Source organism: Andrena cerasifolii, chromosome 1 (genome assembly GCF_050908995.1).
Source record: "Andrena cerasifolii isolate SP2316 chromosome 1, iyAndCera1_principal, whole genome shotgun sequence".
Taxonomy (NCBI): domain Eukaryota; kingdom Metazoa; phylum Arthropoda; class Insecta; order Hymenoptera; family Andrenidae; genus Andrena; species Andrena cerasifolii.
In genome coordinates, this window is record NC_135118.1 from 14,333,012 (window position 1) to 14,360,050 (window position 27,039).

The window sequence follows — 27,039 nt, forward strand, 5'->3', positions numbered from 1 at the left end:
ATAGTATCCTTAAATACGAATGTACCTACGTATTCCTAATTAGGGCAATTAAGTTGAAACTTTCAAGCGGCTGAATGGTACGGCGAACAACGGCGTACTCGGACATCGAACGAAGCAACGCGAGGGGTGCTTTATTTGAAACGTTGTCATTGCCGCCGCAAACCTTGCGTTCCGCTCGGTTCTCAAAGACGCAGCGGGTCGAGAGACTTTTTCAGAGGTCTTTGGCAATAGCTGCGTTATGAATTCGAGGCGAATTCAAGTACTTATTGTTCGCCGAGGAAACGAAAGAACCTCGGGCGAAGCCGTTTATCTCGCCGTACAATAGAATTGCAAAGATGATTCGTAAATGAACGCTAAAGTAACAAACAGTCTTTACCTGGCTCTAGCCATAGCTTTGCTAACGAGCGTCCTGACAATCCCTCGATTCGAAACAAAGGACTACTGATTTGTGTGGCTTGCTTAATTATAACCGAAGAATGCGCGGCGTTAACGTGACTTTATTTAACCCTCCCAAGAGATCTTCCTCCCGCCAGCGGTCTCCTTTCCCACCGGGCTTCTCACGATCTCATTCGTGCGCCAAAATGAATCTCATCAACATGAGAAACCTCGTGCAACGAAAGGAAAAACAAAGAAAACAGCCTACCGACGCACAGTGGGACGGATCGACGTTCAGGTAGGCATTCAGTTCATTTCTTACATATTTCATCATTTAATGATTATAATCTAAGATTACAGGTAATATATTGTATAATAAATACAATAATCATTTTTTTTCTCGTCGCTCTTTTTAATAATGGGACTTCAAGAGTCCCTTCGTGTTGATTTCCATATATATACATCCATATATATGGATCGAGGCTTATTAATAAATTATTTAGAAAATCTTGATTTGTCATTTTTCGGCTGCTCTTTTTGCGTATAATTCGCAGTAGTTTTTAAAATCATTATTTCGGGCGTTCTAGGCTTCCTCAGTTAAATATTCTAAAAAAATTTTAGATTTCCATTTTTAGAAAATGATCAGCTTTTACACATTGGAATAGTTTTAGTTAGTCTTTTTCTTGTAATGAAAAATATAAACACTTATATTCTATTGCCAAATTAAGATTTTTTGTTACTATTTTCGTATTTTTCTAAATTAAAAGAATTGTTCGTATTTGTCCGTAAATTCAAGCATACCTCATAATTCTGGATAAATTCAATTCCACAAAATTCAATTATTCATATCCGACCGCATCCGACCCTTTGAAAAAATTGATATTTTTTTGCACAAACGCAGGTGCAAGTCAGGAGAAATATACTATTTTGCTCCAATTTTTTATTTGCAATAATAATTGTGCAAATTGAATGTTTTTAGCTTTAAATTACACTAATTGAGTAATGTTCAAATATAATAATAATGAGTAATATATGTTGGAAGTGAAGCACGCAGAGGTGTGCAACGTGTAAAAGTAGGAATGAAACGCTAGATAAATAAGAATGAATCATGTATGTAATCAGAGAGTGATTGGAATCGAATTTTGCAGAAACAAATAAAAAGGAAGCAAAAAAAATTATTATTGTATTTATTATACAATATATTACCTGTAATCTTAGATTATAATCATTAAATGATGAAATATGTAAGAAATGAACTGAATGCCTACCTAAACGTCGATCCGTCCCACTGTGCGACGCCGCGGCGTCTCGCGGAGCGGTGTAAATTGAACGTCAATAAAAAGGACCTTTTCGTCATCCGTGGTCGAACGAAGAGGCTACGTAAACCTTCGGTAGCATATGATTAAGAACAAGCAGACGACGGTACAGTAAATGTAAATATGGGCACCATAGCGAGGTCCGACTTAATTCTCGAAAGACTGGAAAAGAATGATGCGGTGACCATAATTTGTCACCGCAAATTATGACAGAGACCATGTTTCTTTGTAAATGTCAGGTGGACCACTTCGTTGGTGAAAGGTTCAGCTACGAATCGCTAAAAGGGATTTGATAGTGACTGACGTCTACGAGGGTTTACATACGACACGTTTGTATCGTCTTTTTAGCGACGTAAAACGTTGTTCTGTCAAAAGCTGATGGGAGACATTTCAGGCCCCACAGGGAAGGGAAGGAAGGTTCATCATCAGTTGCTTGACCATAGCAGTTTAGAATTCTTAGTAGCCATCACTCGACGTGGCATAGATGGTACAGCTGGAGGGTGGAGGTTATTCGATCGATATTTCCCCAACGCTGTGACGAAACATCCCCCAAACCATTCGCCGTCTCACAAACCCCATAAAGGCAGACTCTGCCACACTATCGTCTACCTGTTGACAAGCAACCATCACAACTCTGCGAAGCCCCTGGAACTCTTGACCCTCTTAGAAGTCCTAAAAGTTTCGATGGCCTCAAAGTTTCTATCCCCGAAAATTCCATACTTTCCATTCTCCACAAGTAAACTCTTCAGCATCACGATATCCAACGAGCCGGTTCAAAGCCTCCGAGTCTGCATGGTCTGAAGCTGTTGAAGGCTTATTTCGGTCTAAGGACAGTCTCCGGCAGCTCGAAACTCCTTAATCCTGGACTTTCCCAAGACATTTGCAGCGCCTCGAAGTGGCAGCCGCAACAGCAATCACCCACGACCGATTTCGGAGCGTCCGCCGGTTCAAGGTGGAAAGAACGTTTGTTCTCTTTGGCCTGGGCCGCGCCGGCGGCGTGGCAGCAGGTGGAAACGCTTCTGTAGCGGAGCCGACGAAGGTGGAAGTGGCGGAGCGCATCGGGAACTGGTTTGGAGCGGGAGCTCGCGCGCCTCCGCGGGCTCGGGCTGCGGTCCGCGCGGCGCGGCGCAGCGCGGCGTGGCACGGCGCCTGGTGGGGAACGATCCGTTTCGCGGCGCTACGGTGGGGGCGAGCTTGGCAGCGACAAGTGATCGTTTACAGTTATAGTCAGTCCGGATCGGGCGCTCGGTCAGCCGAGACTACTTGTGCCAAGTGTGTACCTCCAACCGAACCCGATTTGTCGAGCCGGTATTAACGCGCGACGTCTCTTCCACGCGACCGTATCGAGAATTTCGTGTGAAGTGCTCCTCCCTACCACCAGCAACGCTTTCTTCCCTCCTCGCGCCCCATTATACCGATCGCCCACCCTCATCCGGGGGCCTCTTTCGTCTCCTCTTCCTCCCGGACTCTACTCCCCCTGGCCGCGAGGTCTCATCCATCAGAAACAAGCGGCGGCGGGACTACGAAATCGTATCGGGCACAATTAACGGTATACACACGCCGGTGGAAAACAGGCACGCGTACGAAACGACGGGAACGTGGACGTCATCGGCATCCGCGGGTTCATTGTGCACGATCGATCGGTTCCTGGCGAGCCGGCGGCTTCGCCCTGCTCGATCCTTCCTAGGTAACCGTCGCGAGTCCTCTGCCTGGACGAATCCCAGGGTGACAGAGCGCTGGCTATCCACCTAACTCCAGTTAGCAACCAAGATGAAGGCTCCTCGGCACCGTCGCCCCTCTTCGCAAGATATTCGTGACAGGAATAACGAATATCTTGTCGATTGCATCGCAGTGTTAACGTTCGTCGGCCGCGCTCGAACGGGACTAACCGGGGACGTTAACGTCGGCCATAGGGACACCGGGCGGTTTGCTCTTCAATCTGTTTTGACTTTCGAATCGGCAGCCGCGAGAAAAGCAACGCTCCGCTGCACGCGCGCGCAAGGCACGCAGACGAATACGGTCACTCGTACGCGGATGTGACCTCGTAACGCACGACGAGGGACTTGGAGACGATCGCCGATGGAAATGGGAAATGGAGACGGGATAATCCGCCGGGCGGCTGCGCGTTTCCGTGCCGCACCTCGCGCGTCGCTTCCCCTTTAATTCCTTTTTTTTTTTTGTTCGATGCCTCGCGGGCATCGAGCGACGGCTGACCTCGCTGACTCAACTTGTTGCGTCCGCAGGGGCAGGGATTCCCGAATACACATACCGAGTCTCGCGCCTCTTCGACACTGGCTCCTCGCCGGGAGGCCAAAAAGCTGCCGGGGCTCGCGCGAGCCACGCGAAATTCCGCGCAGCTGGACTCGATATTATTCTCCATTCCGCGTGAACCGTCTCGTACAGGCTGACAGACGCCCCTCGCGAGCCGCTCGTGTTTCTGAACCACGGCACAGTGTGAATCTCGAGAGAATCGCCGGGCCTCCGCTCTCGATCGCGGTGGGAACGAGATATTCGCCCAGCTCTGGATGCTCGTGAAAGAGGAAGCGCTCACGGTGAGAAGAGAAAATCTCTCTTGTCGCGCGTTCTGCTGGCTGGCTTCTGCGAAGCCACCTTTCCATTCCTGAACTTGAACCCAGCCGGCTGTTTTCGTCAACAGAGCCGAGCATCTTAAGGATGCCAGGCAGCCGTTCTTGTCGAAAGTTAAGCGTTTCTTTTCCAATTAATTACAAAGAAATAAACCGCAGCTGGGACCTGTCCTTTGGCACAATCTCTATTCACATTACAATGTTTAAAAAGACCTGTTTGTTTCGCAAAAAATATGCATTACAGACGAAGCTACAGATGGATCATTGAAGAGGCTTTGCAAAATAGTTTCTTTAGTTTCGCAGCAATTTTAACGAAACGAGACGAAATTCAGCGACCTGCTTGTAAATTCCACGTCAGAATACCTCTGGCTCTGCATCGAACGTATCAAAAAATCAAAATTACGAAAATGACACCTACGAAATGATGATTTTACAAAAAAGTGCGTTCTTCGGTAGACAAAGATGAGGTTTTAGTTTCTTTTCATAAAGGATAAGAGTTTTTATCAACTTCAATTTAGGCTCAGCCGGAAATTACACATTACCTAACCACGCTCGAATTTGATTTGAATTTCGAGCTATTACTACAGAAGAAAAGAAATTTAAAAAAAAAAACTCTTTAAAGATCCATCTGTAGCGTCATACAAAATGCATATTTTTGACGAAACGAACACCTCTGTTTGAAGCTGATGACGTTAATAAACTTTGTGCCAAAGAAATGAGTCTGAGGTTCGATTAATTTGTTCGTCATTAAATGAAAAAGAAACGCTTCATTTGCGACAAGAACCTCTGCCTACTTAGTACACTTAAGTCGACGGTCATCGCGCGGTCATGGATTCGAATTAGAGAAGCATCCTTTATCTCCCGATACTCGGGACCTAGGCGAATATTTCGGACCGAGCAGCTCCCGTAAAAAGTCCTCCAAATATAAACGCAGAGCTGAATGAATATGGATGGGGACGGATTAATGGTCGCCGGAGTGGGGCCTCCAGTGTCCCGAAATTATTCAAGGCATTACCGAGTCGGATCCGGTGTTCCTCGCGATCGTTCGAAGTGGTTTAAATCGCGCTCTACCATTACGTGTCCACCGAGTATTCGAAACGGTTGCGCAATAACGACTAAAAATACCGGAAGCTTGCACGATAATTTCTTGGGACGGGACGATAATTAAAAGCGCGGCAGCGGGGGCGGGGGCACCGTGGACGTAGAAAGGAGGGAAAAACCTCGTGCATCGTACGACTCGATTTCTTCGCTCGTCCCCACGGAGTTCTTCTTTCATTCATGAGTCTGAATCAACAATGACGACGCGAACGCGCTTTTGCTCTGTCGCATGCACGCGAAACGCGGAATTCATTCGCGTATGCCGTTTTCGCGCGACCTGTTATACCCGTGACCGCGCGGTTTATGCTCGCCGAGCTCCGCGGGCGAATATTGCTTTCGATTTTTGAGAGGACTGGAAAACTAGTCCTGAGTCGATCGCCTCCATCTAAACGATGCGAGGAGCGCGAGTGTCCTTTCGCGACCACTTTACACGAAGAATGTCGCCCACGATCGATGGGTGCGAAATTCCTTCAAGCAAAAGAGAAATACAGCGACTCGCAGAATTATTGCCGCGGACAGATATTTTTCACCGAAGTTTACTGGGTTTATTCATTTCGTTTTTACTTTTACACAACCGCGAGATCCTCGGGTGTCGGTTTGATTCGAGTTTAAGTTTCAGTTCTGGAGCACAGATTTCCTTTATTTTTCCACATTTCTTTATTAGAATTCTATTCCGATACCTTGCTCTTATCAGTTTTTAAATTTCTCCATACTTTGCCATCTTCCCAGCGGGGGGACTGTAATGTTTCTGATCTCCACACTTGTTTCTTCACCTCTCTTTACCGTGGTAACACGTACTGTACTTTTCATCATTTTCGACGCAGTAGAATTTTATCTCCCATTGCTCCGAGGCCTTCGCAGCAATTAGACGAATATCTAAAATCTTTAAATTCATTTAAAGTACAACGCTACGTAATAATCTCGCATGATTAACAATATCAGAGAAACATATCATCGCACAATAATGTAGTCTGCAAACCCGTGAATCTTGCCATGAAATATGGCAGGAGTATTTTCGTCAGCGTTTCTTTTCAAAATTGTTTACCAATACACGAACGTAGCCACTCCCCAGAAGCAAAAAAAAAGAATGACCAATTTATCACTGTGTTTCTCAATTCAGAATTGATTTGTACCGAACGGATCCACGTTATAACAGAAACCGAATCCGGGATGCCCAATCCCTGATACTCTTCGGTTCTTTTAAAGATGTATGGCGACACGTTGGAGAAACCAACCCCCCAAACCTCCTCCAGCGAGCACATATCACTAGGTTACGTATTTAATTCCACCGAGTTGATTTTTAAAATAAACCTACGATGAACCTCTTTGCTCTGTTTGAGCGCGCGTTCCCGAGGACTCGCGACGGGCAGAATCGTAAAACTGCAAGCGAGCAACAGGTCCCTCCCCCGTCGATCGAGAAGAAGAACGTCCGATTTTCCGTCGTTTCGTTCGCCACGGCGAAAAGCCTGCCGAACCCCCTTCACAGTGTCCACTGATATAGTCCACGACTTTCTCCCCATCACCCACGAATAATTTCCACGTGTTGTACAGATAGTGCCTTCCATCTCTCGGGGAATCGAAGGTAATTTCATCGGATGCCTGAGATCCAGCGGGGGATACGAAAGAGAAAGACGAGGCACGAGTTATTGATCAGCTCCGACCGAGAGCGACAGACGGGAAGCTTGCTCGAGGAGATTGCAGTGACGGGAAGAAGCTTGTGCCGGTCTTATCGAGAAGGAAAGTGTCGTGTGTTGAACTGTCACCAAGAACGGGACCAAAGGGAATTTTCGTGAAACCTACCAAAAAAAGCAAAAAAAAAAAAAATAGAAAGAAGAAACCATATAAATAAACAGAAACAGTGCCAATTGGAAAGTGTCGATTAATCCGCGGTGCGAGAAAGGGCAAAGAACTTGATCTTTGGATATACCAGACCGATCGATCCACGTGAATAATCATCGATCATCACGTGTGCCCCGCGGAACGCGCTGATTACTTCGATGGACAAGCGTCGAAGATAATCGCATGTACCTCACCCAGGACCGCCGACATCTAAGGTAAATATAGCACCTGTTCCACCTTCGTTCCGTTCCACCTTTAATGCCCACGCGTTTCTGCGATCGAGCAGGCATGCCGTGCGTGCTTGCGTGCATTCACCTACGTTTGCATAGCAATGCGCATTTTTGCATCGCGAGTGCTCGCGGGCCGCCGGGCGAAAAAGCGGCGCGAGCATGCGTCAGGCTTTTTCCTTTTCTTCCTGTGAATGACTAACAGAATCGCGAACACTACAGCGAGGCCTACGCTAACCGAACCTTCGTTACACGAATGCACTAAAATCCCAATGTCCCAGCACCGGAACCGAGCACGTTCGAGTAAAACATTTCTTCTATTAATATCATGCTTTCTACCACCGTCGAAAGTATTACAGCTTTCGTCGTGACAGTCTGCAGGAGAGCTTTCATCGCTGCATTTGGCTGATTAATTGTGGGACAGGTTTTATAATGGATGACTGTGGGATTATTGCCAGTGGGAGTGAAAGTTTTGGTGTTTGGTTGCGGCTGGATCGATTCTTGTGTTTGCTTGGCGGAGTTCGGTGTTAGATTGGCTGTGGTATTAGCGTGTTCCTGATATCGCTGGGGTGCACGCCCGAGTTAATGAAATTCAGGGCAAATAAGCGGGATGGGATTCTAATCGACCGCGACCATCCGTTTGAAAAATTTTGGGAACACGGTGTTGTAGAGTTCTCTGTATTTCCGTCTTGAAACTTCCTTATCAGCATACAAGTTGATTGTAATTATTATTGATCGTTGATTTTTATTAAATCACCTGCTCAAAGGTGTTGTGTCTTTATACCGTTTTTATTATCATTCAGAGAAATGTTGAAGTGTGTTGTATTCTCGGCGAACAAGTAAATCCCAGAATCGTTCCCACTTTGTCATTCAAAGTCACGCATTTATGCACTGCAGTGAAGTCTCTACGTTCCATTGACCTTGCTCGTTTTCTCCAGAAAATTGTGACAAGAAGAATCCTCATCACTGAGTAAAATGAAACTCTATACTTTACACTAACACTTCGAGTGGCGTCGGCGTGTTTTCGCGTCAATGTTTTCTGAGTCGCATCACAAATATTATCCGAGAGTCCCCGAACGTGTACTTTAAAAACAAACCAGGCTCAGATTTCGCTGTGTACACTTATAAACCTACAACGTTCTCCCGAAAGAAATTCAAACGCCTTAAGGGGGTCACCCTCGCTAGCCTTAAAACAGGCCTTTTTTCAAACGCAAATTGTAAGGTGATCAATAACAATAGAGGAAACGTTTTTTCCTAGTTTTATTCGTTGTTCTATGAGCTTTAACACAAAAAAAGGAAATTCTAAATATCTCTATGTACATAAAAGTTGTGAGTAAAAACGTAAAGGCATGTACGCGGTGCACCGTTTGATGGTGTACGTAAAATCTCGAAAACCGCTCCAATGATTTGGATGAAAATTTAATGAGACATGCAGAAAACCATCCCCTAAGATGTGTTGGAAGCAGATTTTCGAGCTAAATGCTTAAAAAAAGATAAAAAATATTTTCCATACAAGAAATCACTAAAATCGTATTTTTCAACATAAAAATTGTATTATTTTTTTTCGAAAATCTGCTTCCAACACATCTTAGGGGGTGGTTTTCTGCATGTCTCGTTAAATTTTCATCCAAATCATTGGAGCGGTTTTCGAGATTTTACGTACACCATCAAACGGTGCACCGCGTACATGCCATTACGTTTTTACTCACAACTTTTATGTACATAGAGATATTTGGACTTTTCTTTTTTGTGTTAAAGCTCATAGAACAACGAATAAAACTAGGAAAAAACGTTGTCTGTATTGTTATTTATCACCTTACAATTTGCATTGGAAAAAAGGCATGTTTTAAGGCTAGCGAGGGTGACCTACCCCCTTAAGAGGCTATTCTCAAAACCTTGCACCACTTGAAGTGTTAAAAAATGCATGCTTATTAAGGTACGTCTACACGACGACACTTTTGTGTCTAGATCAAGTGTATGCGACAGTCAAAAATATTTCCGGAAGATTGGGAACTGCCCAGAGCAGTCCGCGACACTGAATTTGACTTAACGTCGCGGGAGTTGCAGCTAGAGCTAGATTGAAGACACTGCAACCAGCTCTAGCTATACGCAAAAGGCACTTGATCTAGACACAAAAGTGTCGCCGTGTATACGTACCTTAACAATCTATAAATCCTCAAACCGGCTAAGATTGTCGAAGTCCTTCCAGGCTCGAAGGCACTCGAGATTCGCCTTGGCCCGCCAAGCTGCTCACTAGGGTAAAGTAACCGAATACGAGACCCATTTCTTAAAAACATCATAACTCTTGACTGGGGACACTTTTTTTTAAAAATTCGATACACATTTTAAAAGTAGAATATGTATTCTTTAGCAACCTACTGGGAAGTACTATAACAAAATTTCGGTTCCTTCATAATAAAATAAAAACGAAAGTCATTTAAAAACGCAGATAAAAAAAATGGGTTCCTAATATGAGACCCAGTTTGTTTTTTTCTTGAAACTTATTTTTTCTTGAAATCTATTTCTTCACTACCGCAGTCTTCGTGGGCCCAACACGCCCATCACAACACTTTATACATACACTTAACCCATTGTTCACCTAGCACATCTGAAGAATAAAGACCTGTGCAAAACAAGCATTCTGTATCATAATTATTTTCTTCCTTAATCACTTTCATCGTTCAGAACAATTTCTTCTTCACTCTCGTCAGCAGAACTTTCACGGGTCTCATATTTGGAAACAATAACGCGATAACTACTAAGTAGCTTCGAAGTTAAGTCTTCGTCATTTAATGATACACAACTAGTAAGCCTTAAACTCCATTGCAAGCACTATACAACAGTATTCGTGAAAATCATTATACACATTACCACTTTAGAGGTATTTGTAATTTAATCGAACCACTTCGAAGACTTTCTGCGACGTATTTCAGAAAATACGTGCCTGCTCAAGACGCTCAATTGATTGCAATGCCGCTGTGCGGACGAAACAACTAATACACGGTTAGTTAGTAAAGAAACAGCACCGCTATTAGATTCAAGTATTCGGCTACTTTACCCTAACTTTTGAAACGCCCTGTTACCGTCCAGGAAATTCCTCCGTTCGAACGGCCGTGTTCCACCATTAATTCCGATAATGAAGGTTCCGCGGTGTTCGAGTACGCTTGTCGGCCGATCGGTTTCACTTTCGCGACCTCAGCAGTGTCAGTTTATTTGCGATCCCCGCATTCGCCGCGGTGTTATAATAAAATATAAAACCGAGATTGCTGTATCTCTGCCGTAGATTACGCGGGGCTGGCGATAAGCTCTACAGCCGAAGGTTATCGTTCGGCTGGTAATTACTATCGGGAGCCGTTCGACCATTCATCAACCGTCTCGCAAGCTGGCGTACGCCTCGAGCCGCGTCGATTCCCTTCGAAAATTAAAGACCGCCGGGCGACCCTTTCGATGTCCCAGCGCGGAACCAGCCCATCCTCAGCGTCAGGCTTCAGCTCGACGTTTCGAAAAATCTGTCGCGACGGTTGCCGCCGCACAGGCAGCAACTCGCTCGACTTTCTCCGCCTCGGTTAGGTGACTGTCGGAATTTATAACGCCGCATTAGAAATTCAGAAAGAACCGTGCAATCGATTGTCTAACATTAGAATTGTTTGTATCGCCGCACGCATTTCCTGTGGAAATATGCGAACGCCACCAGGCGCTTCTGCGCTCGTGTACCTTCATTCCTTCCTACGTTGTTTCAAGTCGCATCGACTTGAAATACGGGTTATTTGCGGCACCCACATCAAACCTATTTGAATTTGCAATTTAAGGTGAATGTCCCAATTTCTGATCATTTAAGAGCGTACTCGTCAGAAAGGAGGTGTACAAAATTCGTTTGTGATCAAAATTTACCGAGTAATTCATTAATTCTTTAATAATAGCTTTAATTAATTCTTTAATCAACCGGTCGAAAACTATTTAAGAAAGATATTTTAAAATGTTTTACTACTAGTAATTTGTAATTAAATATAATGCTTTCAATGTCCGTATTTCTGCTCGCGAAAAATAGCGATGTACGTATTTCTACTCGCCATTTGTACCAATTTCTGCTCACATAATATGTTGCCTTTTCAGGTTAAAATAAGTTACATATTTTATGGAGATGTTTTATAACACAACAGCAAAGCATAAAATAATGATAAACGAAATATAAAATGCCTTCGAATAGAAATAGAGGTTACAGCGTATATCGAATTGTGAGGTCATGTTGCTAAAGTTTTGTTGAGTAGAAATGCGGACACGGCGGTGATTCACTTGACCCTAAACCTAATCACCTGTTTTCTACTTAAAATAATCAAAAATAGTAACAAAAAAAATCTACATCCAGAGCACAATACGGTATCTGTTTTTGTTATTAAATAAGAACTTTTACTGCAGAAACTATTCCTGCCCAATTATCGAATACGAATAGTGACCCTGTTCCTTACCACAACCAGCTAAAACACGGTCGAAAAATCACGAGTCTCTCATTTTAAAAGTTTCTCGTTGCCGATGCTGCACTTTGATTAGCCCAAGCTCGTGCAACACTCGCGTAAATGTTCAAATAATTTACAATTATCTCCTTGTAACTATAGTACAAACGTGACGCTTATAATAATAAGAAAAATACGAAATGAGCAGAAATGGGGACATGAGCAGAAATTGGGACATCCACCTTATTATATAATTTGATAAACTTTAGGAATGCTAAGAGTTGTTCGATTGATACCTTTTAGATCAACGTTTCCTAATCGGTGCTTCGGGGAACACTGGAGTTCTGGGTTAGGATGTTTAGGGTTCCCAGTAAAATAATCTGTAAAATATACAGAAGGAAAGAAACAACTGTTGGGACTGTCCGCCAAATTGTAGAGAGTTTGTAAGGATTTCCAAGAGAAATGTAATTGGTTTAGATTGTCCTTTATATGAGTTTTCATGTCGAATAATTGTCGCTCAGTGGAGTATCTGCTGCAGTGTAGAATGATGTGGTCAATAGTAAATGTGGCACCACGCAAGTTACACGATGGGGTATCTTTTTTGTCGAACAGGTAATGGCAGGTAATTTTGGTATAACCGATCCTTTTATTTTCGTGGTTAATACTTGATCAACTCTTGATAAGACGAATCTCTATTGATAGGAAACTACTTTGGCGGAGTGGCGAACATTCGCGAGTTTTCTCGTGGGCCATTTAAAGTAGCAGGTGTCGGACGAAAATGGAGATGAAGGAATTCCGTTTTATTCTACCATGCAGTGATATGTAGCATCGTAATTATATTCCTGGACAGATACGTTCATCAATAACAGTCCTGTTGTTTAGAAAGCTTTACTCTGTCTAGAGTCAGGTATCGTTAACACTGACGCCGGAGATTGATAAGAACTTGCTCGATAGTCCACTTATTTATGCGATGAATAAATAACGTCCATCGCTAATATCTACGTTACAATTTTGCTACTAAAATTCGTTAACGATTTCCGAGTATAATCGGCGTGGAAAACCACTTGTGAATTGCTTTCTATACGTCGTTACAGTTCTCACGAAAACAAGCGAGAGTTCCTTGTTTAGAGACGATGTTATCGTTTCTTTGCGGAATTGTTATCGTTATCGCGAAAAAACCGGGCTGTTTGTATAATCGAAAGTAACTAAGTAGCGTGCAAGGTATATACAGGTTCTCCAAGTGTAACACGGTGGTGTTTGTGTGGGCTATCGATACGGGTACACGGGTAACCCATTAAAACGAACACAGGAAACGACTTTTGGCCCAGATCGGTCCCCAGGGATTTGCATATAGAGGCCGTCGCGCCGTTCTGCCGCACTAAGTCGCCAGTGGACACTTCTAATCGACGTTACTTGCTAAAATATTCTTTCATTAACAGCAGAGTAAACAGTTGTTTTCGTAGATTCACGCAAGGCAGCGAAACAGAATTCGAGAGGTGTGTCGATAGATTCTGATGATTTGAAACGTCAACTAAACTCTGGTATGCATAATACAGCAATAAATAACGAACGGTAATCGGCGACTTAGTAATCGCAAACTTCAGATAAGTTTTGATCGAAAGAGAATGATGACTAAAAATTCGCAAAGGCAACCTTCATCTTCGATCTTTCTTGTATTTAAATATCTGCATCGAGTATGAATTTGATTAAACGAGTTAATCCAGCAATTAAAAAGCAAACCTTTTAGGGAACAACGAACCACAGATGAATTCAATGAGTCTGCGATTCAAATGAATTACTTTTATACAAATCTGAGGCCTCCAAAAAAAAAGGTTGGATTACTTTCCTATTTCTCCATCAGACGCGTCCGTATAATGGCCGTAAATCAGGCTTAATGGACCTAACTCCCTCGTGACATTAACAACTTGATATGTTTTAATAACCACGGGGTCCTACTTTCTCTTATCGTTTCTCGTAACTCCAACATTTTTGATTCGTGTTTGATCAGGTTATCAGTTCTGCATCCTGGCACACAATGGAACGGTGTAAATTCACGTAAAAAAAAAAAAAGGAAAAAAGAAGAGACTGGTGGGAAAGAATAATAATGGTCGCGTCTGTTTTGCTCTGCCAGGTGTCTGCGTGTTATTAAGTGCGACAATTAACTCTGACGTGCTTCAGCAACGTGCAGATTGTGGTAGAGTTTGGATGGCTGTAGAGACCACTTTCGAGCCTCGTGTCATAACAACAACCAGCGCCTGGCTCGAAGTCAGGAAACCGCACAGGCCTGATACAATCTCCTTTTCGTTCGGTTTCCATGAAGCCATTTGTCGAAAACCCATCGAGGAAACAAGCATGCGCGAATCTTTATCGGAACTTTGTAGGAACTCCACGTTGCTCCAAAGCTCGCCCACTTTCACGGCGGCTCGCAGCGAATGGAACGCGCCGCTCGAAAGAATTCAAAGGAATTCTAATTTCAAAGAAATCCTAAGCTCGACGGGAATAATTTAATTAATTTAACGGAACGTTAAATTTGAACAAACTCTCATTTAGGGCGAATCTATAACTTTACTATTACTCAATAATTTTCTCAACTATTTCAAAGACTTTTTACTTTGAGAAAAATATAACGAAGTTGTCGTTACGCGTGTTTCTCATCATTTCGCATTATGCAAAGTGTATAAGTGAACTGGAGACCGTAGTAGGCTTAAGGGTTCTTTTTCAATTAATTGCACAGAAAGAAATTGAAGCTGAGACTCGTTCTTCGAAATAATGTTTATTAAAACATCGGTAAATTAAAGAAGCGAAATTTTCGAAATCACAGCTACGAAATGGCGACTTTCCAAAAATTGCGCTCTCCGGTGGACAAAAATGAGTTTTCAGTTTCTTTTCGTAAAGAATAAGGGTTTTTAATAACTTCAATTTAGGTTCAGGCCGAAACTACACGTTTCATGAACATGCTCGAATTTGATTGGTGTCGACTGGGACCTCCGTCTTTGAGTTATCACTTCAAAACAAAAGAGACTTTTTTAAAAAGCCTCTTTAAAGATCCATCTATAGCGTCGTTCATAATGCATACTTTTGACAAAACAAATATGTTTTGTTAACGCTTACGATGTTAATGAACTTTGTGCCAAAGAACAAATCGCAGCTTCGATTTATTTCTTTATAACTAACTAAAAAATAAATCCTTAATTTTAGACAAAAACGACTGCCCACTTATTAAAATCGAGTACTTAAAATAATTGAAATTATTTAAAAAAAATCACAATGATACAGAATGGAGAAGAAAATTTGATACAGTGACTAAAATTTCGTGTAGAACCGAGTAGCTGAGTACACCGGAGTCGTCGAGTCGGAAAGAATGCGGTAGCGAACGGATGTGACACTTTTTCGTTTCGCCTGTCCGCGTGTGTATGGTGGTTGGCTCGTCGGGTACGTCGGTGTCTTTATCAGCGCGGTCTTATCTCGAACGATATCGATCAAAGCTGAAAATAATTCGTTCATTAAAAGAGAATCTTTAAACGGGCTGCCGCCGAACTCTCGCCAAAACTAATCTGCCTGCATTTATCAACGAGGACGTACTCTTTTTCTTCGTTACGCGTTTCTCAATTCGGCCCCGTCGCGGAGATGTGTTGACAATAAGGCGAAAATAAACGAGCCAAATGAATGATAAGATAGCGTGGCGTGTCTACGTTAAAATTCGTTCAATATTCCCCTGCAGATTTAAGAAGGTGTGCGCGAGAAGCTGTATCTGCGTGCTCTTTATTTATCACACAGGCAGAATATAAAAATACCGTATCTCGGGGCTCTCCTTTAACCGAGCGAAGCCCACCTCCTAAGAGCACCGAAATATTTCCTCGGCCCCGCGTATGCGTGTGTCGGCGGTTGAAAACAGTCAATATTTGGGAAACGGGCACTGGTAGCATTCCACGCGGATGAATTCATAGCCGGGATCTCTCGGAGGCGAGAGAAAAGCCGCTATTATTTCCTGCTGCAGAGGGGAGGGGCGGGGACATCTCGTAACGGGGAAGAAAGCTTACAGTTAATCGAATACAGGTCGAGGAAGGAAGCGTCATCGACGGAGGATGGATTAATGCTTAGCTGGCTCTCGTGCATTTTTGCGGTTCGCGTTCTTAAAATTTAATCAACTTTGCCGGACTGTTTGCATTCGGCCGCGGTTCCCTCGAGCGTGTCGCGTACGAAGCAGTTTCGCGTTGCGAGCAGGGGGCTTTCTAAAATTCCACTTACCGAAGCTAAAAGTGATACAAATTCCTGTGCTTAACTATACGCAGGCGTTCACGTAAGTCGTAGGAATTGTAATACGAAATTCCGGGCGCTCCGAACCCCGGAAGATGACGGAACAAGGTAGAGAAATCTGACGGCACTTAAGTTCTGACGTGAGGGGCATTGTGCCACCCTGTCGGAGGCTCAAACCCCTTAGTTGATAAACTATTCGCTGATGTAAGGAAGAATTTATCTTCTGGTATTTTTTTTTTTCATTATTGTTATTAATTGTCTTTATTACTCTGATAGAAGAAACCTGGATATTTACAAAAGGCATACGCAAGACGAGTAAAGGCGAGGGTGCAGTGGTGACACTGTTGGCAAGCCTAACCGCGAACTTTACACTTAACTTAAATAGGGGAAACAAGACAAATGTTACAAAATACAAGAGTAAACACGAAAAGTAATCTTAACTTATTAATCTCAACTAACTTAAAGTAACATTGCCTTGAGACTTTAAGCTAAACATGAGAAAGCACAAAAGTAAAGCAAAGTAAAAGTACATATTTCTCGATGTAATTATTTCCAGTTTTGTTTCTCGATATTTGAAAATAAATGATATTAAAAATGTAATGTATTTTGTATAAAAAGGTAAATATTTTTTGGGAGAACGTCGGAAGTATTGTCACAGAGCCCCTGAATGTTTAAGGGCGAGTTAAGGAGGTTCGGTACCTCACTTGCGGGACAGGCGGCCAGAGGGGTAAGCTTATGCTTATACATGAGAGCTCTGCAGTGATACCAATCTTAGATAAAAAAAAATTATGTAGACAAAAATGTTATTTACATGTCTATTCCTAATAAAATTATTACTACATATTTTGTTCTGGAATTCAATTAAACAAAAAGTATGTTTAATGCAGTTAGAAATATAATATTTTCATTAAAAGTAGCGTAAAATATGCGAGCGAAATGCGGCAACGTCGCTTTGCGTCCATCATTTTTTCTCTTTCCACTTTACACTTGTGGCGTCGCAACAAATTACTAAATACATGTTTACAGCTTGGTAGTGTTTTTACAAATTTTTACTGTATCCTTTGTACAAGTATACACTGTATAGATGACTACCTGGCGTACAGCGTTGCCACGTTTCAAACAGTCCCTTCAGGCAGTTCCAAAAATACGAGCACATTGCTGTCTATTTATTCAATTATCTAATAAACCGTACGGTAAATGTCCAATTTTTTTTTAGAATTTTATAGGAATACTTAAGCTTTTCATTGCAACATTTTTTAGGACTTTCTCACTATTTTTAAGGACTCTGTGTAACATTTTATAGAAATTTTATCGCTTCTCCCATAACAGCCTGCGTATAAGAGCGCAACTTTGATTTCAATTTTTTCATAAACCGTGCTGTTAATCGACTTGAAATTTTAACACAATGCGGACTTCACTTTGGACATTAGATCAAAACACTTTTCAAAGATTTCTCATTATTTTTGCTCCGGTATCGAACCTCCTTAAGCAAAAGTAGCGATCATTCAAAAAGGCCCGATTCAAAGAGGCACTTTTCAAAATCTTGTGCCACTCAAAATTCAGTACCTCTTCAGATGTTATGAGAGATATTAGCAATGGTTGAAAGAAGATGTTTGAGTTCTTTCGCAGTAAATACACGGTCTCTTTTCTTAAATCGGGACCAGGTGTTACAGCATTCCCAGAAACACCTCGTCTTCGGTTTGTTCAACATTCACGTACATACATACGTTTGACGAATCTGTTTCTCTGAATCTGCTTTAAATACGCCACTGTTGCTGTAGGTGTATAAACATACAGATAAGGAATGGCTTGAAAAATTGAAGAAAGAAAGAAAATAATATTAGACCTGCGAATGTTCGTTTACTTAGTATTACTTAGGTACTACTTAGTACTAAGTGCACGGAAATATCTTCTTTTTACACCTACCTGTACTTTTTCCAGAAAAGTGGCAATAAATCATAGATAGCCAAGGAAAATAGTTTCATTAGAAAAGCATGTAATATATGCATTTTTACTTTTAACGAAGATTACTTACATTTATACTCTTCACGAAGATCCTGTTTCTACTTTTACCTCTTTAACTTTGGTTTAATAAAGCGAACGAACTTTTGCATCGATCTAATATAAGGGAAGGTGATAATACGGAACTTTTCGATTGGTGAAAAACGAAAAAGGAACCGGTTGAAAAATGATTGCGAATCTCGCGTTGGCATTTTTTGCTGCATACTATATTGCGGCATCCTTAAATTTTTTAAACCTGATCGACGTATGAGCAAACATGTTTTTCGAATTATGAAAGGAAACCAGGAAAATATACTTGTATTATGATCGGTTCAGCGCGGAATGCTTTGCGAGGAGTGTCAAGTAGAATTCAAGTATAGTGGACGAATGTTTACGTTGAGTAATTAAAATTTATCACAAGGACGCTAAATTATGAGAATACTTGCCAGTCAACAACGTTTTAATATTCTTCCCCGATAAAGAAACAGTAAAATTTTAATCACGAGATCTGAACTAATGATAACGTCTCTCACTTCTTTCTGGTAATGCTCTAACAAGGAACACTATTCAATTAATGATTGAATCGCACAGAGTTTTGGTATTGATCGACAGTATATCTCACAAAGGGCACAAAAATGTAAATTAAAGGTGCTACCAAAAGCTGGTCAGACTTTGAGAGATCAACAAAGGGCGGAAGAGAAGAAGGAAGAAAAGTGAGGGAAAGAAAACGACAAAACCGTGTCGACAAACCCTATGAATGATAATAAATAAATTTATGATATATATTAATTAGAAAAAATTAATGATAATAAATGCTAATGCTAATAACATCGTAACAGAAGGTACTTAATTATGCTAATTAACCTTTACATTCATGATAAGTTTGTCGATAAGAAGGTTTAAAAAGGTGATTCAAGCAATAAAAATTTTCACAATGACTGCAACGAGCGAACACTGTTTTTAAACGAGTTTATTCAGCTTCGATCCTCTGCTTGTTTCTTTGTATTATGTATGTTGGTTCGGATCAAATGTAGAAACTCAATTTTAATCCACTTCCAACTATCCAATTAGTTGGAAACGTTGCAGGCGTACGCAATTTGGATGACAATACAAAATTATGAAAAAAAAGAACCAAGGTCGGAGGTCGCGTACGAGGGAATATATATTTGAACATGAACAATGTGATATAATTAATTAATACAATTTTACTTAGCACTATAGGCTTTAAGCAAACTGTATAAACTGTATACAGCAATAAAAGATATTTGTAAAGAAGTCTGAGCTATGAAATGTAAATCCACAAACACTAAAAACTAGAAAATAAAAATATATATAAGCAAAAATTATTAAAAATGCGCTAAACAACTAGGAAATAATTATTTTCTTGTGCTACAATTTCGATGGTGTTTTTTCACATTAAATAAAATCGTGCAGCAGGATATTTCATAACAGAATATGAATCAATTTAATACAGCATCAAGCGTCGAAATGAATTTCTTATGACATATCCTGCTCCACAATTTTATTTCAAGTGAAAAAAAAAACATCGAAATTGTACTACAAGAAAAGAATTATTTTTTAGTTTTTAGTGCATTTTGAATAAAATCGTTTAACATAATTTTTTTTTATATATTTTTTTATACCTTGATCAACGAGATTGTCTAAACATGTGACTGCAAAGATTGATCGACATTGTCTCGCTGGTCAAGGTATGAAAGAAGCAGTCAGTGTGAAAATTATTATTGCTTCAACTATTTTATTAAACTTTCTTAACATTTATTACCATTAATCTTTTCTAATTATTATTTATCGTTAAGTTACTATCATTCATGTATTATTGTATATTTTCATATAATTAAGATAACTAATTTCGATCAGACGATTTTGTCATTCTCTTTCCCTCACTTTTCTTCTTTTCTCTCTTCTGTTTTTATCGATCTCACAAGGTTATACCAGCTTTGGTTACCAACAAGTAGCGTATTTAATTTACATTTTTATCGCCTTTGTGACAAATACTTTCGATCTATATAAAAAAATCTGATTGATTCCATCGCCAATTCAATAGTGTTCCTTGTAAGTGAGAGGAATGCAACTCCAATTTTTACAGTTTCTGAGTTATGACGTGCGATATACGTAAAACAAATTCTATACCCTTTGGTGCACGTTTCATGCAAATCCGATAACAAATGATCAATTTATTGCAAATTTCGAATCTGCACCCATTACTGTTCTGCGCAATACAAGTGTTGCAGATTTGAAAAATTAGCCAAAAATAGAAATAAAAACTTATCAACTCAATACCTAAAAAGTTCAATTATTTAATAATTGAACTCTCTTTTCAATGTTAAGCGGAAGCAATAATTTTATAAACAGTTTATTCTAATTAACTGAAAATTGATAAAGCTGGAGCTGCCCCCCTCTTTCCACAAGATCCTCAATTGCAAAAGTATAACTAACAATAGTTGCAATTTATTTAAAGAAACAGAATACTTGCACTACAATAAAATATTATTTTCTCTTCGCTGCACTTAACCCTAAACACAGATCGAAAGTGACCCACAATCGGTTTGGCCTGGGTTGACAAATGCCTGTTGCACAAAACGGCCAATGAAAAAACGACCCTTCGGTGATTATCTTTCCCCAGTCATCGACGTGGGACCAGAGATTTTCTGTTAGCGACATTCGCAGAAGCATCCTTGCCCTCCACATGCGCATCATGGCGCCTAATGCAGAATAGGTACATTCTGCGACATTATTAATGACGGGGACGTGCAGCCGGTGTCACGTGAACCTATTACAACGTCCAACGAAGCCGATGCGCGCAAATATATACGTTACGTTGCCCAGTTATCTAAGTCGCGGCGCGACGGCCGCGTGTCAAGTCCTTCGTGGCGGACGTGTGTCTATTCATTAGCGGTATAATGCGGCGCGGATCGTGTCATTATCCGCGCACGCGGAATCATCCGTGCGGGTACGTGCCGCGGCCATTGTCAACAGGACCGGAGAAAAGACGGGGAGCCGGTGGACTCATAGACATATATATACACAGAGCATAAGCTGAGGGGGGTGTAAGATTCGCGGTAAGGGGAGCGATACAGGCAAATCGGGTAACGCAGTGGTTATGCATGCCGAATGCTTCCGAAGCTAACCCGACGTGCCTGTATCTGACCTCTGCCTTTTCCCCTCCAAGCCTACCGTTCCCCTTGCCGATAGTCCAGCTTCTGCTCCGTCTATATATGTCTATGGGTAGACTGGCTCGAAAGAACATTGTCAGAAGCCAACAGGGTGCGAATTTCGTTCGACCTGACAACGCGCGATTGCAGCATGCCGTTGGGATCGTCACACCGAGGAGGTATCGACGATTGACGTTTCTGTCTTCAGCATCGCAATAGGAAGGTCTGTCTAAATGGGTGGCAATATCGACACCCACCCACGAAGGAAATAGCGGAAAGTTTCGGTCTCGGGCGTCGAAGGAACGCTGAATCTATTATCTCAGATCTGGCCCGAAGAAATTCGTGGAAGTTCCTCCGCGTCTTTCATTCTGTTAGAAGGTATTGACTTTAGGAATTTTGGATACAGGTTTGGAGTGGTATTCGTTTGATTTTTGAGCTACGTTCGATTCGTTCTGTTTCTATCTATGTATCCGTGCACTTGGATGCGAGATTATTAATGTGCACGAAGAAGACACGTGACAGCGTTTTCAGAGAATTCTGCCTATCTTAAAGAGACTTTTAAATAATTACGCGAATGTGTTAGGTCTGTGTTATATGGATAGGATAGAGAAGAAAGTAGCAGGAATTAGAATTTAAATTATGTGATGACAATTTTATCATTTTAATACGAACTTTTGTGAACGCGATCGTAAGAAGTCCCTTGCAAATCGAATTTCAGATGTTAGATTATTTGAGGCACTGACAGAAAAAACGAACTAACCCACATTTTTTGCGAAACTGAGTTGGTACCAATAATTAGTGACGGGATGAAGTGTATTGGGAGCAGGTCGGAATCTGACGGATAGCTTCGAACAGTTAACGAGTATTTCGGAAAAGAAACACAGTGGGCTTTAATTTTTAAGTAAGTTCGAACTCTCTTAAGTGCTTTGAGTAACGTAAACGGTACTTTTAAGTATAACACAGTTCGACAGCCATCTGGACTTGTATCATTCAATAGCTGTTTCTTATAGGTTTTTGTGCTTTGAAAACGAATCCGCAAACCGTTTGTCGCCATCACCCTCAGTTTTTGAGAAACTCGATTTTTAAGAAAAACTGCAAATTTTCAAATTTGAACATTTTTTGTGCCGAAATGGTAATAGTTATTTGGTTGCTTCTTGCGTCAAATTATTCTGTGAACCCTCCCGAATACAACGATATAAGTTATTTAGTGCATTGTGAACATTTAAATATGTTTAAACAATGATCAAAGGAAATTGAACACCCGAAATCCACCCATTTTTGCAGATGTGCAAAATGTTTGCAATTTTTTTCTCCAAAACTAAGGGTCTAGGAGAAAATCTGACTACTCCACGCGATGCAGCAGACATTTTTCCTTCGGAAAGCATCAACAGAAGTGGTAAGTCACGTTTTACTTTCCATACAGAAGCGAAATAGTTTGGCAAAACGTGCGGCGTCGACAGTGGTAGTCAACGGCGGCGCGCGATCCACTGCTGCTCAGCGTAACAGAATCGCACGCGTGACTACCACTGTGAGCGCCGCACGTTTTGCCAAACTATTTCGCTTCTATGTTTAAAACAAAACGTGACTTACCACTTTTGTCGACGCTTTCCGAAGGAAAAATGTCTGCTGCATCGCGCGGGGTAGTCAGATTTTCTCCTAGACCCTGAGTTTTGGAAATAAATTTAAAAATATCTGCAAAAGTGGGTACATTTCGGGTATCATTTTCCCTTTGATCGTTGTTTAAACATATTTAAATGTTCATAATGCAATAATAACTTATATCGTTGTATTCGGGAGGGTTCATTGAATAATTTGACGCAAAAAGCAACCAAATAACTATTACTGTTTCGACACAAAAGATGTTAAAATTTGAAAATTTTCAGTTCTTTTCAAAATCGAATTTCTCAAAAACTGAGGGTGAGGGCGACAAACGGTTTGCGGGTTCGTTTTCAGCGCACGAAAACCTACAAGAAACGGCTATTTAATGTTACAAGTCCGAAAAAAAAGTCGAATTTTTCGAACTCCAGTGAAATTGCAGTGTACGATGTGCATACTTACATACATAATATTTGCGGTATGCAATATGCATGGAGTATGTAGATTGTTGTCTTTCAAGGTTCAAACGCTACTTTTCAAAGTACTTAGAAGTATATTCTCCAACACTACAGGTACTCTTTCTGAGGTTCGAAACCAGCTTGTATAATCCAAGTACTTTGGAAGTAAATAGAATGAAACGTCTCCTCTTATGAGTAATATTCGATGCCCATGAAGTGAAACGTTTGTATTAGAATTGACTCGGATTCGTGAGTACATATTTAACTTGATCTCATACCTAACAATAATGTATTATACTAGCCTGTACTAATCACATGAAATAGGAAAAATTAATTTTTTCTCAATGTGGGTTTGCACGTTTTTGCTCTCAATGCCATATTTCTTCTCTGAACTCTTGCTCTCTTCCATTCTTCCTTTCCCCCGTGTGTACGAAATCTTTCCCAAGCAGGAGCATGATTTTTACAATTATGCTCCACACCAGATTAAGCGGCTTGCGATAATTCTATTGCGTCCGGCAATTCTACTGCATGAGCCACTGTATATAGAAACAATTACGGTAATAGATAATACTGTAGATTGCGTAATTATTTTCACATAATTGTGTATAACGATAACTCGTCACAAAAATGCTACTGTCACGTTGTATCGCAATAAACTGTGTTACGAGTGATTCATTCACAAAAGATTTTCGAAGCAAGCTGTATTATTGGTACTTTAGTATGCACAGTTCTCCTTTTATTTTCTACAGCCAGGTAAAAAGCATCGTCCGATGAACGAAGCAAATTCTTTGAACTTCACTTTGTTCTGTGAAATTACCAATAATCTTAAACAGATTATCTGTCATAAGAGATGACGGAGGGGATGAAGGCGTTGAGTCACTAGCGGTCAGCTTCCCCAGCGAGAAAATCGAGCTCGATGAACCAGAAGAAACCAGGCTCTCTCTCCATATTGTCTTCATCGGTTTTTCCTTTGGAAAACCGAGCGATACTACTTAGAACTCGAGGGACATTTGCGCATTTCTTCAACTCAGTAAAGGGAATTTAATATTTACTTCGATTAATAATTAGGTACATCTGCGTTTTAAGCGTACTCTCTCATTAAAATTTTCACAAAATCGATTTTTGCTTTATATGTATTGTAGTTGTACATCATATGAAGCATGCCGAGTTAAAATTTGGCGTGAAAAATCCTAGCGATGTAGAGTCTACACTCTACAGGTATAAAAGTGGTCCGTTGGTATCTTATTATTATTATTAATATTATTAAACCACAGCAGTTAAACTTTAAAAGCGTTTTTCTCAAAACACGTTTTCCCAAAACTGCGGAAGCACTAACAAAATAATAATCGACTGATTTAAACAATTCTTGCGGGATTTCGTTCATTATTAAATTCCCCAGTGCAATCATCTACGATGGTAACTGTGCGACCAATCGTTTTCTTTTTATAATCATTTCTGTGTGTAAAATTACCCGTTTTTTTCGATGTTTATGGTTCGAACGTTTGCTAACACATGAAATTACAATATTTTGCTATGACCATAGGTAATTCGACGAACAATCTTCTAAACTTTAAGAATTTTAGTGGTTTATTAAATTCACATAATTCTATGAGGCCTGAAATATTTCGCAGGTGAGGAACGTTTTTTTGTATCACCCGGACCGTCACAGCCACCAACAGTCAGCGGTGTTAGATAAAATTTCCAAAAAAAAATTTATTCTCTTTAAAGATGTACAAATACAGCCCAAAAAGTTTTTTAACCCTACAACGTTTACTTTTTTTTAAATAAAATCCTAAAAATTACCTATTTCTGGAGTGATTTGATGGCAGGGTACCCTTAAATGGCAATCGAGAGTAGATTCTAAACAGGTGTTCCCATTTTCAACATTTAATTACTCTAACAGGGTGTCTTTGGTTAGATGAGGAAGAAGAAAGCGTAATATTTGATCAGCCACTGTTATACTGAATTTATTCGAAGGAAAAGCAAGCACTGTTACGATAAGGTCGACGTTCAGGATTGAGTCTTAAGATGAGTTATTGCTAAGATTAGTCGATACTCATTACAAGTACCATAACAGTCTACTCTAATCAGGGGTTGAAACGGTTCCGAGAATAACTGTTTCAAACTGTTATATATCGGTTCTGACTGAAACAGTTACGAAGAACCGATATTCTAAATAACTGCTATAAGGAACCGAAATTTCTGGCTATATCGATTTCGGTTACGGTTCTGCAGAACCGATATCATATCGGTTCCGTAACGGTTATATATCGGCTTTATAACAGTAATGTATCCTATCTTAGCTCCAAGTGTTTCACTGATCCTATTGCAAACGACAGACAATAATATCGTCATAATTTATTTAGTACACTTCCTCTTATGAAAAAGTATTTCCTGGTACTTAGTTGAAAAAGGCTTTATGAGATTCTAAAGCAGAGTGACGTAAGAATTTTAAATAAAATTATTAATAAATTCTTTCCTTAACAAATCGAATAAATCTTACTGGAAACAATGTTCATAATAGCACACCTATGAAAAGTTACAGAGAGACATAGTTCCAGGCACATCGACTCTAGAACGCGTCTGACCACAGACGATCCGCTTTCCCTTGTTCTGTAATGTTTTCTCCCTCGCTCTTTAGCTCTGAACCAACCATATCTTCCTACAACTCGCTACGCGTACTATTCTATGTGTACTACCATTCTGAAAATTACTTCGCGTAGAGTTTGCTTAGATGAACACAGACTGGTGCAAAGTTCCGAGAAATTCCTCTTTAAGTCTCGTATAAAGCGAACTCCAAACTTCCGAAACAATAAAGGAAAAAATATTCTTAAAGTAGACAAAACCAACTAGTACTTGTCGTAGCCGATTTTTTTTCTTCAATTTTTCGTTAAAAGGCAGACATTTGAAGATAGAATTCAAAAATTGGAAAAACTAAAAATCGATACAAGTACTAGTTTTTTTTCTCTACTTTAAGAATAATTTTTCCTTTTTCCTTTCAGATGAAAAGCAGCGGGGATATGTGGTTACCGCAATCGCCTTTTCTGAAAAAAAAACTGTTGTGCGGAAAACGGAAACAGCAACCACGCAGCTTCTCCTCCAAATTTTTTATTGAAAATTTCATATTTTATAGACCCTTCTGTTGTATATAAAGTTTCTTTGGCAAAAACATTTCTCCAGAAATCGGATTCAAATGGCACAAGGAGCTACATACATACTGTGTCGAGATAATCCGTCTGTATCAACCTGCCCCCTGTATCAACTTGCCCCGGTCTCCCCTAATCTTAACATTGACATTTGTAACTAACAAGAAAGTTTTTGTTAATTGCTTTTTATACGCAGAAAGTGATTGTATCTCACAGCCGATGGGTGAAGGAGCGTTTAAGGGTGTGATGTTTATATAAGAGACTAGAGTTCCGCTTTCCTCGAATGTGTCTGCTGTCAAGGTGTGCATGAAACTAACAGTCGTTGATTTGCATTGCTCATTGCCCTAAGATTCTTGGTAATCAACTCGTAACGCTTAATGGACGCAATAACCCGAGGTCAGGACTCGCTCCTCAAGGCCCTCGCATACTTTTATTACGTTACACCGATACTATTAAAGAAAGGTTTGAAATCTCTTCTGTCACGTGGAATAGAAAGTACTCTAAACAAACAAGTTTA

General features: G+C 40.7%; 1 protein-coding gene and 1 long non-coding RNA gene across 3 annotated transcripts in view; both read left to right on the plus strand.

Annotated features, from left to right (window-relative positions):
* LOC143378852 (uncharacterized) overlaps positions 1 to 27,039 on the plus strand; it is a 101,551-nt gene that overhangs the window by 55,401 nt on the left and 19,111 nt on the right. The gene's annotated exons all lie outside the window — the stretch shown is intronic.
* LOC143377264 (uncharacterized) overlaps positions 2,909 to 27,039 on the plus strand; it is a 37,724-nt gene continuing 13,593 nt past the window's right edge. The window contains exons 1-2 of one of the 2 annotated variants that reach the window (XM_076828744.1): positions 2,909 to 3,240; positions 6,926 to 7,428. The gene's annotated coding sequence lies outside the window, so the exon portion shown is untranslated. Of the gene's footprint in view, positions 3,241 to 4,104; positions 4,244 to 6,925; positions 7,429 to 27,039 lie in introns of those variants that run through there. The other variant, XM_076829629.1, reaches the window with a different exon arrangement.